The sequence below is a fragment of the Rhinatrema bivittatum genome, chromosome 9 (assembly GCF_901001135.1).
Source record: "Rhinatrema bivittatum chromosome 9, aRhiBiv1.1, whole genome shotgun sequence".
NCBI classification, from domain to species: Eukaryota; Metazoa; Chordata; class Amphibia; order Gymnophiona; family Rhinatrematidae; genus Rhinatrema; species Rhinatrema bivittatum.
In genome coordinates, this window is record NC_042623.1 from 216,334,683 (window position 1) to 216,347,888 (window position 13,206).

Consider the following 13,206-nt stretch of genomic DNA (forward strand, 5'->3'; position numbering starts at 1 on the left):
GTGCGTGTCCATTAAAAATGCATGGCAATGGGCATGCATGTGCAAAGGAGGGCTTTTTGCAATGTGTGTGCACGCCTGTGTGCACACTTTATAAAATGGGCATATGTGGACACTGCTGTTGTGCACATACATACGTGCGTGCAAATCCATTAACATAGAAACATAGAAACATAGAAATGACGGCAGAAGAAGACCAAATGGCCCATCCAGTCTGCCCAGCAAGCTTCACACATTTTTTCTCTCATACTTATCTGTTTCTCTTAGCTCTTGGTTCTATTTCCCTTCCACCCCCACCTTTAATGTAGAGAGCAGTGATGGAGCTGCATCCAAGTGAAATATCTAGCTTGATTAGTTAGGGGTAGTAGCCGCCGCAATAAGCAAGCTACACCCATGCTTATTTGTTTTACCCAGACTATGTTATACAACCCTTATTGGTTGTTTTTCTTCTCCCCTGCCGTTGAAGCAGGGTGCTATGCTGGATATGCGTGAAGTATCAGTCTTCTCCCATGCTGTTGAAGCAGAGAGCCATGCTGGATGTGCATCGAAAGTGAAGTATCAGGCACATTTGGTTTGGGGTAGTAACAGCCGTAACAAGCCAGCTACTCCCCGCTTTTTGAGTGCGAACCCTCTTTTCTTCTCCCCTGCCGTTGAAGCAGAGAGCTCTGCTGGATGTGTGAAGTATCAGTTTTTCTTCTTCCCTGCTGTTGAATCAGAGAACTATGCTGTATATGCATTGAAAGTGAAGTATCAGGCTTATTAAACTTCTCCCTAACATAAATACTTTGGAAGACAGGGCAGGTAAGAAAATGTATTTTATTTGGCCCAGCAGGGATGTGTAGGTGTCTTGAGCCCTATTCCATGATAAAAAATGTTTTCCCACTCTACCGCACCAACAGTGTCATTCATCAAAATGTGTTATGGCATTAACGCATGCGATAATAATGCTAGCGCATGGCACAAATGCAAATTTTGGGAAGGGGCGGAATTAGGGAGGAGTTTGGGAAGGATTTATCAAAATGAGGGGCAATATCACACAGTTTTAATGCTGGAAATAACTACACCTGAAAATTTTGTACTAGGTTATCTCGCCCTAGCTTGATGGTACCCTGTTATAGAGTCATCAAGCTAGGGTGAGAGAACATAGTATAAATGTCATATTTGTGAAACTTTTCTCACTCCAAATAACATCAAATCTTCACCGAAGTGTACTGTGCTGTTCGTATGTCTTACTCTACATGAAAAACTGGCCCCTAAACCCTAAACCACCACCAACACCTTACCTCGACCTATTAGATGCCCCTCCTATAGAGATGTAAATACTTGACTACTATGAAAACCTTATAGGTATTCTTTCTCTCTCTCCCCCTCCCCCAAGATGCCAAAAAGGAATTATTGCAGGCTGTGATACTACAAAAATGTCCATAAAGACCCCTTTTTCTTAGCGCATGCATTTGAGTGGGGCAGCCACACTGCTGAATGTACACTTTTAGGGGGTCATTTACCAGACGGATCGCACGCGATAAGTGACGTTTCGCACGCAAAAAGTCCCTTATCGCATGCGATACCAAGATGGGGGCGAAGTCAGCCCCGGAAGAGGAGGAGTCGGGGCGTCACCAGGGCCGACTCCATGAAGACGCCGTGGACGACGAAAAGGTAAGGGCTTTTTCGCGTCCTATTTCGCGCCCAATAGCTACACCTTCTATGGTGGCGCTATTGGGTGCGAAACCGGCAGCGATCGCACCGTGGTGGTGCGATCGCTGCGGCTAGCGAAGGACCGCCCCCCCGTTTCGGCCCCCCTGCCCCTCATTACCTAAAGTATCGCAGGCCTGCGATACTTTAGAAAATGAGGCCCTTAGTTAGCTAGATATGTTTATCCAGTTATCTATATACCTGCATAAAAGCTAAGGGGGTCATTTTCTATCCATATCACACGTGAAAAGGGACTTTTCGCGAGCGATAGCAAGTGGGGGCAGAGTCGGGGCGGCGAGGAGGCGAACGTGGCGGTATCTTTGCTGGCGGCGATAAGGTAAGCCACTTTATTGCCGCCAGAAGCACACCCAATAGCGCCACCTTTCATGGTGGCGCTATTGGGTGCAAAAGCCGGCAGTGATAACACTGCGCTGGTGCGATCGCTGCCAGCTTTTGCAGGCCCGTCCCCCCCCTTTGCCCCCCGCCCCCCCCGTTACCGCTGGATTCACCATTCTCTGGTGAGAATGGAAAATCCAGGCCTAAGTTAGCTGGATAAATAGCTGCTCCCATTAAGCCTCTGTCCCACCCACCACTTAGCCAGCTAACTACCTAGCCCTATAAGTAGTTATCTGGCTAAGGGGCGGCTGCTGAATGCTGTCAGTTATTCAGACACCAGCACTAATTTTGGATAAGTCAGAACCTATCTGGCTAAATGGTGCTGAATATCAGGCCCATAATTCATATCTACAAAATCCTATTTTGTATTCATTAACAGCTAATCAAAAGTCAAATATAAAAACTTGCCCATGCATACATTTTAAACCCTCTCTCTCCCCCAAAAATAGCATCACTGTATAATTCAGTTATGACTCAGTGTATTTATACATCAATTCGTCTTCACTTTGTTGTCAGTTGAGGTACTATTTTCTAGTAATCTTTTAACAATTTCCAGTTAGTATGAAAAACAAGAAGAAATTAATTTGTTTACAAAAATATTCTTGCAATATTAATAATGTGCTAGTTGCAGCATGCTTTCTTTTGCAATATCTGGTTCAGCATTGTATAATGATTTTTGCTTATTTTGTTACTCAGCAGATTCTTTAAATGGATAGTATATAATTCTCTTTATATCTTGTCACATTGCTAATACAATGCTAGAAAATATACTGCATTAATTTCTAGGTTCTTTTCTATCTAGAGAAAATCATTTTTTAACCTGCAACTGCCAGACTCTGAAGCTGTGCTAAATTTAAAAGTAACTTGCAAAAAAGTACAAATATATAGGTCAATTAAATTAACCCTAATTCTAAATCTGAAAAAGTTTTGCTGTTTGTCTTTGAGTAGAGGCATTACTTTACTGTCTACCGATACTATTAAAGGGATATGTAAGTGTCAACTGTGAGTAGTGCTCAGCTGTACAAATGGAGATTAGGGGCCTTATTTTCTAAATGTATCGCACGCAGTAAGGGACGTTTTGCACGCGAAATGTCCCTTTTCGTGTGCGATACCAAATGGGGGCGGAGTCGGCCCCAGAAGAGGAGGAGTCGGGGTGTCAACGGGGCCGACTCTGCAAAGCCGACGCGAACGACGAAAAGGTAAGGCCCTTTTTGCGTCCGCGTTCGCTCCCAATAGCTACACCTCCTATGGTGGCACTATTGGGTGTGAAACCAGCAGCAATCGCACCTCGACAGTGCGATTGCTGCCGGCTAGCGCAGGCCCGCCCCCCATTTCGGCCCCCTGCCCCTCATTTCCTAAAGTATTGCAGGCCTGCAATACTTTAGAAAATGAGGCCCTAAGCTTGTTACTTCGTGTCAACAAAGCTTTTAATTTGTAGTTTTTCTAAAAGAAAAAAAAGAGAGAGAGAGAGAGAAGACCTTTTCATTTCAGGAATGGCTGTTTATTTTTTTAAATTTAAAGGTGAATTTTAAAAGCTGGTTCCATGCGGGAGATGTGCGTGTGTGTAGGCCATGAGCATGACCATCCAATTTTACAAGCTGCCTACATGTGCACACATCTCCCGATATGTGAATATCTCATTTCAAACGAAAAAGGGGTGCAGTATGGGTAGGGAATGAGCCAAGAGATGTACACGCAAGTACCTACGCGTCTTGGCGTGTGCCCAGGTCCAGTGCTGCGTAAGTTTACTTCTGCTATGGAGGAGGTGTAAGTTAAAAAAAATATGCAGGTATCCCTGAGGGGTTTAAGGGGTCTGGGGTAACTGAGGGGAGTGCAGGGTAAAGAACCAGGTTTGCAGGACCTAACTGGGAGAACTGGTGGGCAAACTGGTGAAACTGGTGGTGGCATGGACGCGCGCCTGTTATAAAATTCCCCCACGAGCGGCTCAAACCCTGCTTTACACTGCTGTGCGTGCCCACTTGCAAAACTGGGTGCACACATATGCACCCCTAAGCTGCATTATAACATGTGCATATGTGCGTGCATGTTATAAATGGTCATGTCTCTGGCATATGCTGATGCACATGTGTGCCTGCGCGCCTGTTTGAAAGTCGTTGTCCTTAAGTATAACAAAGTTATTATTCTCCAATGCATTTTTATGCAGAAATCTGAGGCTATTTATATATGTCATAGCAGCTAGAAATTAAAATTAAAATGATTAGTATTGAGACAAAAGTATTGTGTTCAGTTAGGAAGGAGATGGTGTAGTTCAATGAGGTCTTCCAGCCATTGTTTATATTGTTTCCATTTATTATGAAACTAAGGAACTTACAAAATCCATTCGTTGCCAATGTTCATTATTTTTGGATGGTGTGCTAAGTCAGGTTGCATCCAGGTGCAGTCCTACACTGTTGTCTTTCAGAAAAAGTAGCAATACATTGTGCTTAGAGTCTGCAGTTCTGCTTGTGCCCATGGGTGCCATTTGGGAAAGAGAAGGCAGTTTATCCCCATTCCCCTTTCAATTGCTGAACATCTATTATTTATTAACCAATCATCCTCTCTGAACTTGTGGTGGAGATTGGAAGGACACCATGGTCCACGTTCATCATCCAGAGGATGGTCCTTCACTTCACTTTAATTATGCTGACGCATGGGCTCGTTAAAGAGAAGAGAGGAAGACTGAAAGGAGAAAACCTGTTGCTACAAATGAACACCCATGGCACCTCTAGCTTCAGACCCCCCACGCCCAATAAACAGCAGAGGGCAGAACTAAAGAAGGTCCCGACTGAAGTAGGCAGAGGAGGTTAACTGACCACTAAATTAAAAATCATAAAAAGTTCAAATTTTTTTACCCTTCCTTATTTTTTTTTTAATTGAACTCTCTTAGTTTAGAGAAACACCATCCTTTTGATGACTAATCCTGCATGTTTCTTGAGGAATCAGAGTACGATATTGCATCTCTTTTCTTACTGATGTTTCAGATGTGTGCTTTTGTGCCGGGTGAACAACAAGCCATATATTTTCCTGGTCCTACTTATTAAAAACAATAGATTTTTTGGAGAGCGAAGAACAAAAAGGCTGTGAGGCGTTTTCGGCTGGAGCCCATCTGCGTGTGTTGCTATAAGCCGTGTCAGAGGGAGATATCTCGAGAGCTCTGCAGCAGCTCCACCGCTCTGTTAATGTATTATCAGGCAGCAGCACACCAGGCTCCGTGAAGCTTTCAAGCTGACAGCATCCAAGCTATCACATCACTTCTTCCCTATGACCAGCGATTTCACGCTGTCGCTGGTGGTCAGAGGAGAGGGGTTGAAGCTAATAGGCAGGGCAGTTTGGTCAGGGAAAAGGCGAAATTGATCTGTCATTCATCGGGCAATTTAGATGCAATTTACCAAACAAGAGCAAAGTGTTTAAGATGAACCTGAATGAGGCAGTAATAATTGAGAAAGCAGAAGAGGTCTTGAGGGGCTGTTTGAACTGTTAACAAGACAGGAATAAATGATCACCACTGTCAGAAGGAGCCGGCTGTTTGTGGAAGAACATTTTTCCACAAAGAGAGGAAAAGTCCAGAAGCACTTTTTTTTTTTACAGAAAAATGTCCATATTTATTTCCAGGCTTAAATTTAGAGGTCAACTGTAAGAATCAGTATGTCATTCTGTTTGATATCTTACGAAGCAGTGGAAGTTTTTAGCAGTTTTAAGTGAAACTAAATAATGGCTTTAATTATATATTTGAAACAGATACAGGAGCTACAAACTAAAATAAATGTTATTTTAAGAAGCTTTTAACGGGCTCTTTTAAAAAAATAAAAATAAATACATTTTCTGTTTGTAAACATTCCCACCTGTGTGTGCATGAAGGGGAATTTGCAAACTATTTTGTTACTGTGCACCACACTAACCAATTGTGAAATATTAGTTTAACAGAACAATGGCAAAACACCCTTTTTAATGGTTGGCATAAAACAATATGGGCTTGATTTACTAAGGACTCAGGCCTAGATTTATCAAAATCCTATATTTATAGCAGAAATAGTGCCCGCAGGGATAGGCTGATTTCCCTGCTTCAGCATTGCATAGGTAATTTCCGCAAGCTGTGATATATTTATCATACCAGTGCTAATTTTCACTTCGCGCATTGATTAATCCTCCATTGGCGTGTTACAGCAAAAGGTTTTTTTGCTCGTACATCATTCCGGGTGAGAGAGGAAGAGGCAAGCTAGGTAGAGAGTGCTTTGTACAAATCAACTTCTCTTGTATCTTTCATTGATTCTAACACCAGAAAATCTTCAGTGATGTCAACTTTGCTGTTCATACCTCCTACTGTGTATGTAAAACCACCAATCGCCCCAAACCTAAGAACATAAGAAATTGGCATACTGGGTTAGACCAAGGGTCCATCAAGCCCAGCATCCTGTTTCCAGCAGTGGCCAATCCAGGCTACAAGTACCTAGGAAGTAGATCCCATGCTACTGATGACAGTAATAGCAGCGGCTATTCCGTTTGGGGTCAATTTTAAAACCGGTTCCCGGTGCGCTCACATCAGCCGATTTTATAACATGTGTGTGTCGCCGTGCACGATTTTATAATTGGCACCCACATGTGCGAGCGGGTTCACACTCACGTGTGCAATGGGGGGAGTTTTTGTAAAGAAACGTACGGCGACTCAATAGGTCCACCCCCTGTTCCCTCCCAGTCCGCTCCAATTAAGGAGTGGATTGGAAGGGAACTTCTCTATACTCCTACCTAACCTTCCTACATTTAACCTCTCTTTCCTGACCCCTAAACCCTACCTACCTACCCTATTTTTTTTTGTTTGTTTTATAACTTACCTGCTCCTTCAGAGCAGAAGAAAGTTATGTGTGCTGGCTGGTTGCCGGTGCGTGCTTCCCCAGGACAGGGCCTAATGGCTGCTGTCCCAGTCGGCCACAAACCTGCCCCCTCACCACCCAGACCATGCCACTGGCCTGCCCCTTTTCGCTGGCCTGGCACTTCTGTGCATATCAGGGGTTATGTGTATGGCCAGGCCCTTCTAAAATACACTTGGCGTGCACATGGCCCAGCCATGTGCATAACCCCTGGTTTTAACACACGCAGGCCATCGAAAATTTCGGGCACAAGTCAACTTGATAATAGCAGTTAATGGACTTCCCTTCCAAGAACTTATCCAGACTTTTTTTAAACCCATCTACTCTAACTGCACTAACCACAATCCTCTGGCAACAAATTCAGAGCTCATTGTGCATTGAGTGAAAAAGAATTTTCTCCAAAAAGAATTTTATCCAATTTTCTAAAATGTGCAACTTGCTAATTGATGGAGTGCCCCCTAGTCCTTCTATTATCTGAAAGAGTAAATAACTGATTCACATTTAGTTGTTCTAGACCTCTCAATGATTTTAAACACCTCTATCATATCCCCCCTCAGCCGTCTCTTCTCCAAGCTGAACAACCCTAACCTCTTTAGCCTTTCCTCATAGGGGAGGTGTTCCATTCCCTTTATCATTTTGGTCGCCCTTCTTTGTACCTTCTCCAGTGCAACTATATCTTTTTTTGAGATGCAGCATCCAGAATTGTACACAGTACTCAAGGTGTGGTCTCACCATGGAGTAATACAGACATATTATGACATTTTCCATTTTATTCACCATTCCCATCTTAATAATTCCTGTTTGCTTGTTTGACTGCCGCAGCACACTGAGCCAATGATTTCAATGTATTATCCACTATGATGCCTAGATCCTTTTTCTGGGTGGTAGCTCCTAATATGGAACCTAACATTGTGTAACTGTAAACTTACCCCACCCTCCCAAACCCCACACTTGAGTTAAAAGTGCCTCCTCTTACAGTGGTATAAATTCTTTGTTTCAGTCTTTACCAAGGAAGATGTAAGGGAAATACCCATGCCAGAAGTGATATTTAAAGGTGATGAATCAGAAGAAGTGAAACAAATTTAAGTGAACATGGAAGATGCAATTGGGCAAATTGCAAACTAAAGAGTGAATCACCTGAACCAGTTGGTATACTATTGGTAATATGTAAACTATCATTAAAATCAGCTACAATACCTGTAGAGTGGAGGTAGGCCAACGTAACAGCAGTTTTTTAAAGGAATTCCAAGATTGATCCAGACCGATAAGCCTGACATCAGTGCTGGGAAAAATGGTTGAAACTATTATAAAGAACAAAATTAATGAACTGATAGTTATAAATTAATGGGACAAAGCAACATGGATTTAACCAAATTGCTACATTTTTTGAAAGTGTAAATAAACATGTGGATAAAGGTGAGCCAGTTGATATAGCATGTTTAGATTTTCAGAAAGCATTTGTCAAAGTGCCTCGTGAGAGACTCGAGTAAAATAAAATTCATGGGATATGACTTTGTGTATTGAGAACTGGTTAAAAGATAGAAACCACAGTAGGACTAAATGGTCAATGTTCTCAATGGAGAAAGGTGAATAATGGACTGCCCCAGGGATCTGTACTGGGACCAATGCTTTTTAATATATTTATAAATGACCTAGAGATGAGAACAACAAGTCAGGTGATCAAATTTGCTTATGATACAAAATTATTCAAAGTTGTTAAATCATAAGAGGATTGGGAGAAATTGCAAGAGGATCTTGCGAGACTGGGAGACTGGGTATGCAAATGGAAAATGAAAATGAATGTGGGCAAGTGCAAAGTGATGCACGTAGGGAAGAGCAACTCAAATTATAGCTGCACAGTACAAGGTTTCACATTGGGAGTTGCCACAAGTAGAAAGATCTAGGCATCATCATGGATAATATGTAGAAATCCTCTGCTCAGTTGTGGCTAAGAAAGTAAATAGAATGGTAGGATTTACCAGGAAAAGAATGGAGAATTAAACAGAGGCTATCATAATGCCTTTCTATCACTTGATGGTGTGACTGCGCTTTGAGTATTGTGTGCAGTTTTGGTCACCACATCTCAAAAATATATAGCAGAATTAGAAAAGGTACAGAGAAGTGCAAACAAAATAATAAAGGGGATGGAACAATTCCCCTATAAGTAAAGGCTAAATAGGTTTGGAGAAGATAGAGGTCTATAAATGAATGAGTTGAGTGGAATGGGAAAACATGAATTGGTTGTTTACTCTTTCAGAAAGTAAACAACTAGGTAACATGCATTGAAGTTACAAGATAATGCATAATTAAACTCTGGTGATAGCTGTTAATGTAGCTGGGTTTAAAAAAGAAAAGTTCATAAACCATTATCAGGGTTGACTTGGAGAAATCCATTGCTTATCCCTGGAATAAACATCATGGAATCTCTTGATCTTTTATGACTTATCTCAAACCATAGTCATTACAGATAACCTGAAAAGCAGACATGTTGAGGGGAGGTTGGGAACACTGCCATAGACAGAGGGCGATTTTCTAAAAGCCTTCTTCCACAGATAAAGCACTTGTGGAAATGGCTTGATGGACATTTGTTCTGACCCAGTTTGGCAAATTTTATTTTCTTATGCTCTATGGGGCAGATTTTCAAAGGGTTACACGTGTAACTTACATGCGTAACCCCGAAAACCTGCTCCTGTGCGCGCCGAACCTATTTTGCATAGGATCGGTGACGTGCACAAGCCCTGGGACGCTTGAATGTCCTGGGGCTTTGAAAAAGGGGCGGGAAGGTAGGGGGGGAAGGTAGGGGGGATTTAGGTAGGGCTGGGGGGTGGGTTTGATAGGGGAAGGGAGGGGAAGGTGGGGGGGATTTTGGAGCGGCCTCGGAGGGAACGGGGAAAGTCATCGGGGCTCCCCTAGGGCTCGGCACGCGCAAGGTGCACAAGTGTGCAGCCCCTTGCGCGCGCCGACCCCTGATTTTATAACATGCGCGTGGCTGCACATTATTAGCTGGCCCAGTAGCCAGCATCATTTTGTGCTTTTGGTGTATTTTAAGCTTTCTGTGTTTGGGGGTGCAGGCAGTCAGATATTTAGCTATATGAACTGGTAAGCTTGCTTGAGTAGTGTTGTTTTTGTTTAGACTATGAAAGAGTTGCATTTCTAATTTTTATTTGGCAGTGGAGGTGCATGGATGGTGAAAGGGTTAGGAGAGATGGCAAGGGTGGTGTGCTGGTAGTAGATTTTTATTTTACAAGTGTTATTGCACCACCCCCCCCCCCCTTTTGGATGATCCCATTGGGCCGATAAAATGGTATAGAAAAGATTATAATAAATTATAAGCTAAATAAATAGATAAATATATTGTAAATTTTAAAATACCAACTTGGAGAGCGCATGGGTGCCTGGAAATCACTCCTCCCTCCTTTGAATTTTAAAAGACCGATGATGGGGTAAGAATCATCCAGAATGGGGTGTGGAGGCAGGCTGAGGGGGGGGGGGGGGGGGGGGAAGGCCTTGAATGTTTTTTTAATTTTTTTGGAGGGGTAAAGATCAATGTGAGGCCCAGGCTGGGACTGCTGGCTGCTCAGTGGGGAAAATTTGATTTTCTTTTATGTTTATTTCCAAAACAAATTGAAATAAAACAAGGAATTAAAAAAAATTGTCCTGTTTGTTTCAAACAAAAGCACATCCCTACTGCCTGAGGATGCATTATTTATATTTATTGCTCTTAGAATATTTTTGGTTCCCTTTTCTGTCCCTTTGAAACTGGCCTAGCCATCTGAAATTCAGAGATATATTGTCTTAGAGACGATCACACACACTCACACACATATTTTTTTTTAGTTGAAATATATTTATTAAAGAAGTATAGACAATGCTACCAGACATTCATTTACATGTCATCAATAAAAAATTGTGTACAGCATGTCAAACAAGAAGTGACACATCATAATGATTATAAAGTATATAAACCACAGAACAATAACCATTGAATTATGAAGGACACCTATACGGTAATCAACAAGGGGAGCAGAAGTATACAGAAAGGGTAGAAGGGAAGAGAGAGAGAAGAAAAGAGAAAGTGCATCCATCCTTACATTTCAACATTGACAGTGTAAGATCAATAAAAAAGTAGTGAAATCATTACAGAAGAGCATTAGATGGTGTAATTGTCAAGGGGTTTCCACATGAGATCCCATTTGGCTAAACAATTATATTTAATAGCCATTGCCCTCTCATATTTGCTGTATAGGCATATGGTATTCCACCACAGAGCTTCTGAGAGGAAATCACTTCGTTTCCAATTGGAGGTGATGTTATGTAAACCTACGAGAAGAAGGAAATCAAGTAGTTTCCTATGCGGAGGCGGGAGGTCAAGGGTGGGGTGGGCCCCCTTTAAAATTACTAAGTCATACGAGATCGGCCTGTGTATAGTAAGTAGGGACGATACTCTAGCCCAAATCTGTACCCAAAAGTCAAAAACTATCGGACAGGTAAAGAGCATGTGTTCCAAAGTAGCCTTCACATTATTGCAAGACCAGCATTGGTGGGAAGGGAGGAGTTTAGCCCTATGAAGTTTCCAAGGAGTCCAGAGGGCTCTATGCATAATAAAGAAAGATGTCTGGGATAAACTGGTAGATAAGGAGATACGTATGGAAGAGGACCAAACATGGGTCCATGCCACAGCTGAGGGGTGGATATCGAAATCTGCGGACCATACTTGTTGCAGAGCTAGAGCCGGATGGGGTGGGGAGAGACTACAGAGCAGCTTATAAAGTTTAGAGGCAAGATGTCTATGGGTGCCTACTTCCGCAAAAAAGGATAGCAAGTAGGGTGGTTGATCTAATTTCAAGTTGGAAAAGTTCAAATCTTTGAGGGCTTCCCGAAGTTGTAGCCAAGCATACAATTGACTGGAGGGGAGTTGGAACATTGATTGCAAAGAAGAAAAGGGGAGTATGTTGCCCTGGGAGACAATGGAAGAGAGAAACCAAATCCCCTTGTCGTGCCATATAGGCCAATGTATGGGATGGCCAGCTATTCGAATTTGATGAGTGTTCCAGATAGGAAGTGAGTTAGAGTTTGCCCAGGTAGGTTTTTCTCTGGGACATAAGTGATCGAATTCTTTTAGGGCTTGATACAGAGAGAGCAAAATCCTATTTCGCATACGGTGTGAGGAAAAGAGCATTCCCGGGAATGCAAGGGTGGGAAATGGATAAATAAGGGAGCGCTCAATGTTTAACCAACTGGGTGAGTCAACGTTAGGAGCTTCTGAATCAAATAGATGCGAGCTTTGTTGCAAAATGAAGGCCAAATGGTACTTGCGAAAATCAGGAAAGTTGACTCCTCCTCTGTCTTTTGTAGCCTTCAATTTGCGCAAAGCAATCCTAGGGACTTTGTTTTTCCAGAGGAACTTGAGCAAGGCACGATCAACTTGTCTGTAAAAGTCGGTAGAGAAAAAGATAGGGAGCAAAGATAATTTAAAGGTACTTTGCGGGGCGAGGGTCATCTTAATGGTGTCTAGTCTACCCCACCAGGATAGGTGTAATGGAGACCATTTGAGGATGACATCCTTGATGTGCTGCAAAGTGGAGTGTTCACAAGTGTGTATAGTTGTTTGAGGATCCGAAAAAAAACGGATGCCTAAATATTTCAGCCCTGATTTCGCCTTTTGAATGGGAAAGGAGGATAAGTCTAGCGTACGAGAGAGGTTATTTAAAGGTAGGAATTCCGTTTTGCTCCAATTCACTTTGTATCCTGACAGAACAGAGTATGAGTCAATGAGTAAGAAAAGCTGGGTTAAAGAATTCCTTGGGTGAGTCAGAAAGAGTAAAACATCGTCTGCATATGCAGAAAGTTTATATTCTCCAGCACCAATAGTAACACCTGATATCCCTGGGGATTGTCAAATAGCAATAAGTAGTGGTTCCAAAGCCAGGTCGAATAGAAGGGGAGAAATAGGACAACCTTGTCGGGTTCCTCTGTGTAAGGAAAAAGGTGGAGATAGCTGGTTGTTAACATAAAGGGAAGCTAAGGGAGAACTATAAATTAGTTTAATCCACTTGGTAAAGACAGCACCAAAGCCAAATCTAGACATGGTCTCAAAGAGAAAGGGCCATTCAATGCGATCGAAGGCCTTCTCAGCGTCTAGTGAGACGGCGATGGCCGGTTCATTAGTGGTAAACAGGGATTCTTGGATATGGAGGAGCATACGGGTATTGTTAGCAATGAGTCAGTTCTTAAGAAATCCGGATTGATCCGCATG

At 42.5% G+C, this 13,206-nt stretch overlaps 1 protein-coding gene across 16 annotated transcripts in view; it reads left to right on the forward strand.

Moving 5' to 3' along the window:
- The window catches only part of MBNL1 (muscleblind like splicing regulator 1), a 623,451-nt gene that overhangs the window by 298,770 nt on the left and 311,475 nt on the right, over window positions 1-13,206 (forward strand). For 2 of the 16 annotated variants that reach the window (XM_029615941.1, XM_029615944.1), the window contains exon 2: window positions 7,951-8,095. The exons of 13 other annotated variants lie outside the window; for them this stretch is intronic. The gene's annotated coding sequence lies outside the window, so the exon portion shown is untranslated. Of the gene's footprint in view, window positions 1-7,950; window positions 8,111-13,206 lie in introns of those variants that run through there. One more of the 16 variants, XM_029615949.1, reaches the window with a different exon arrangement.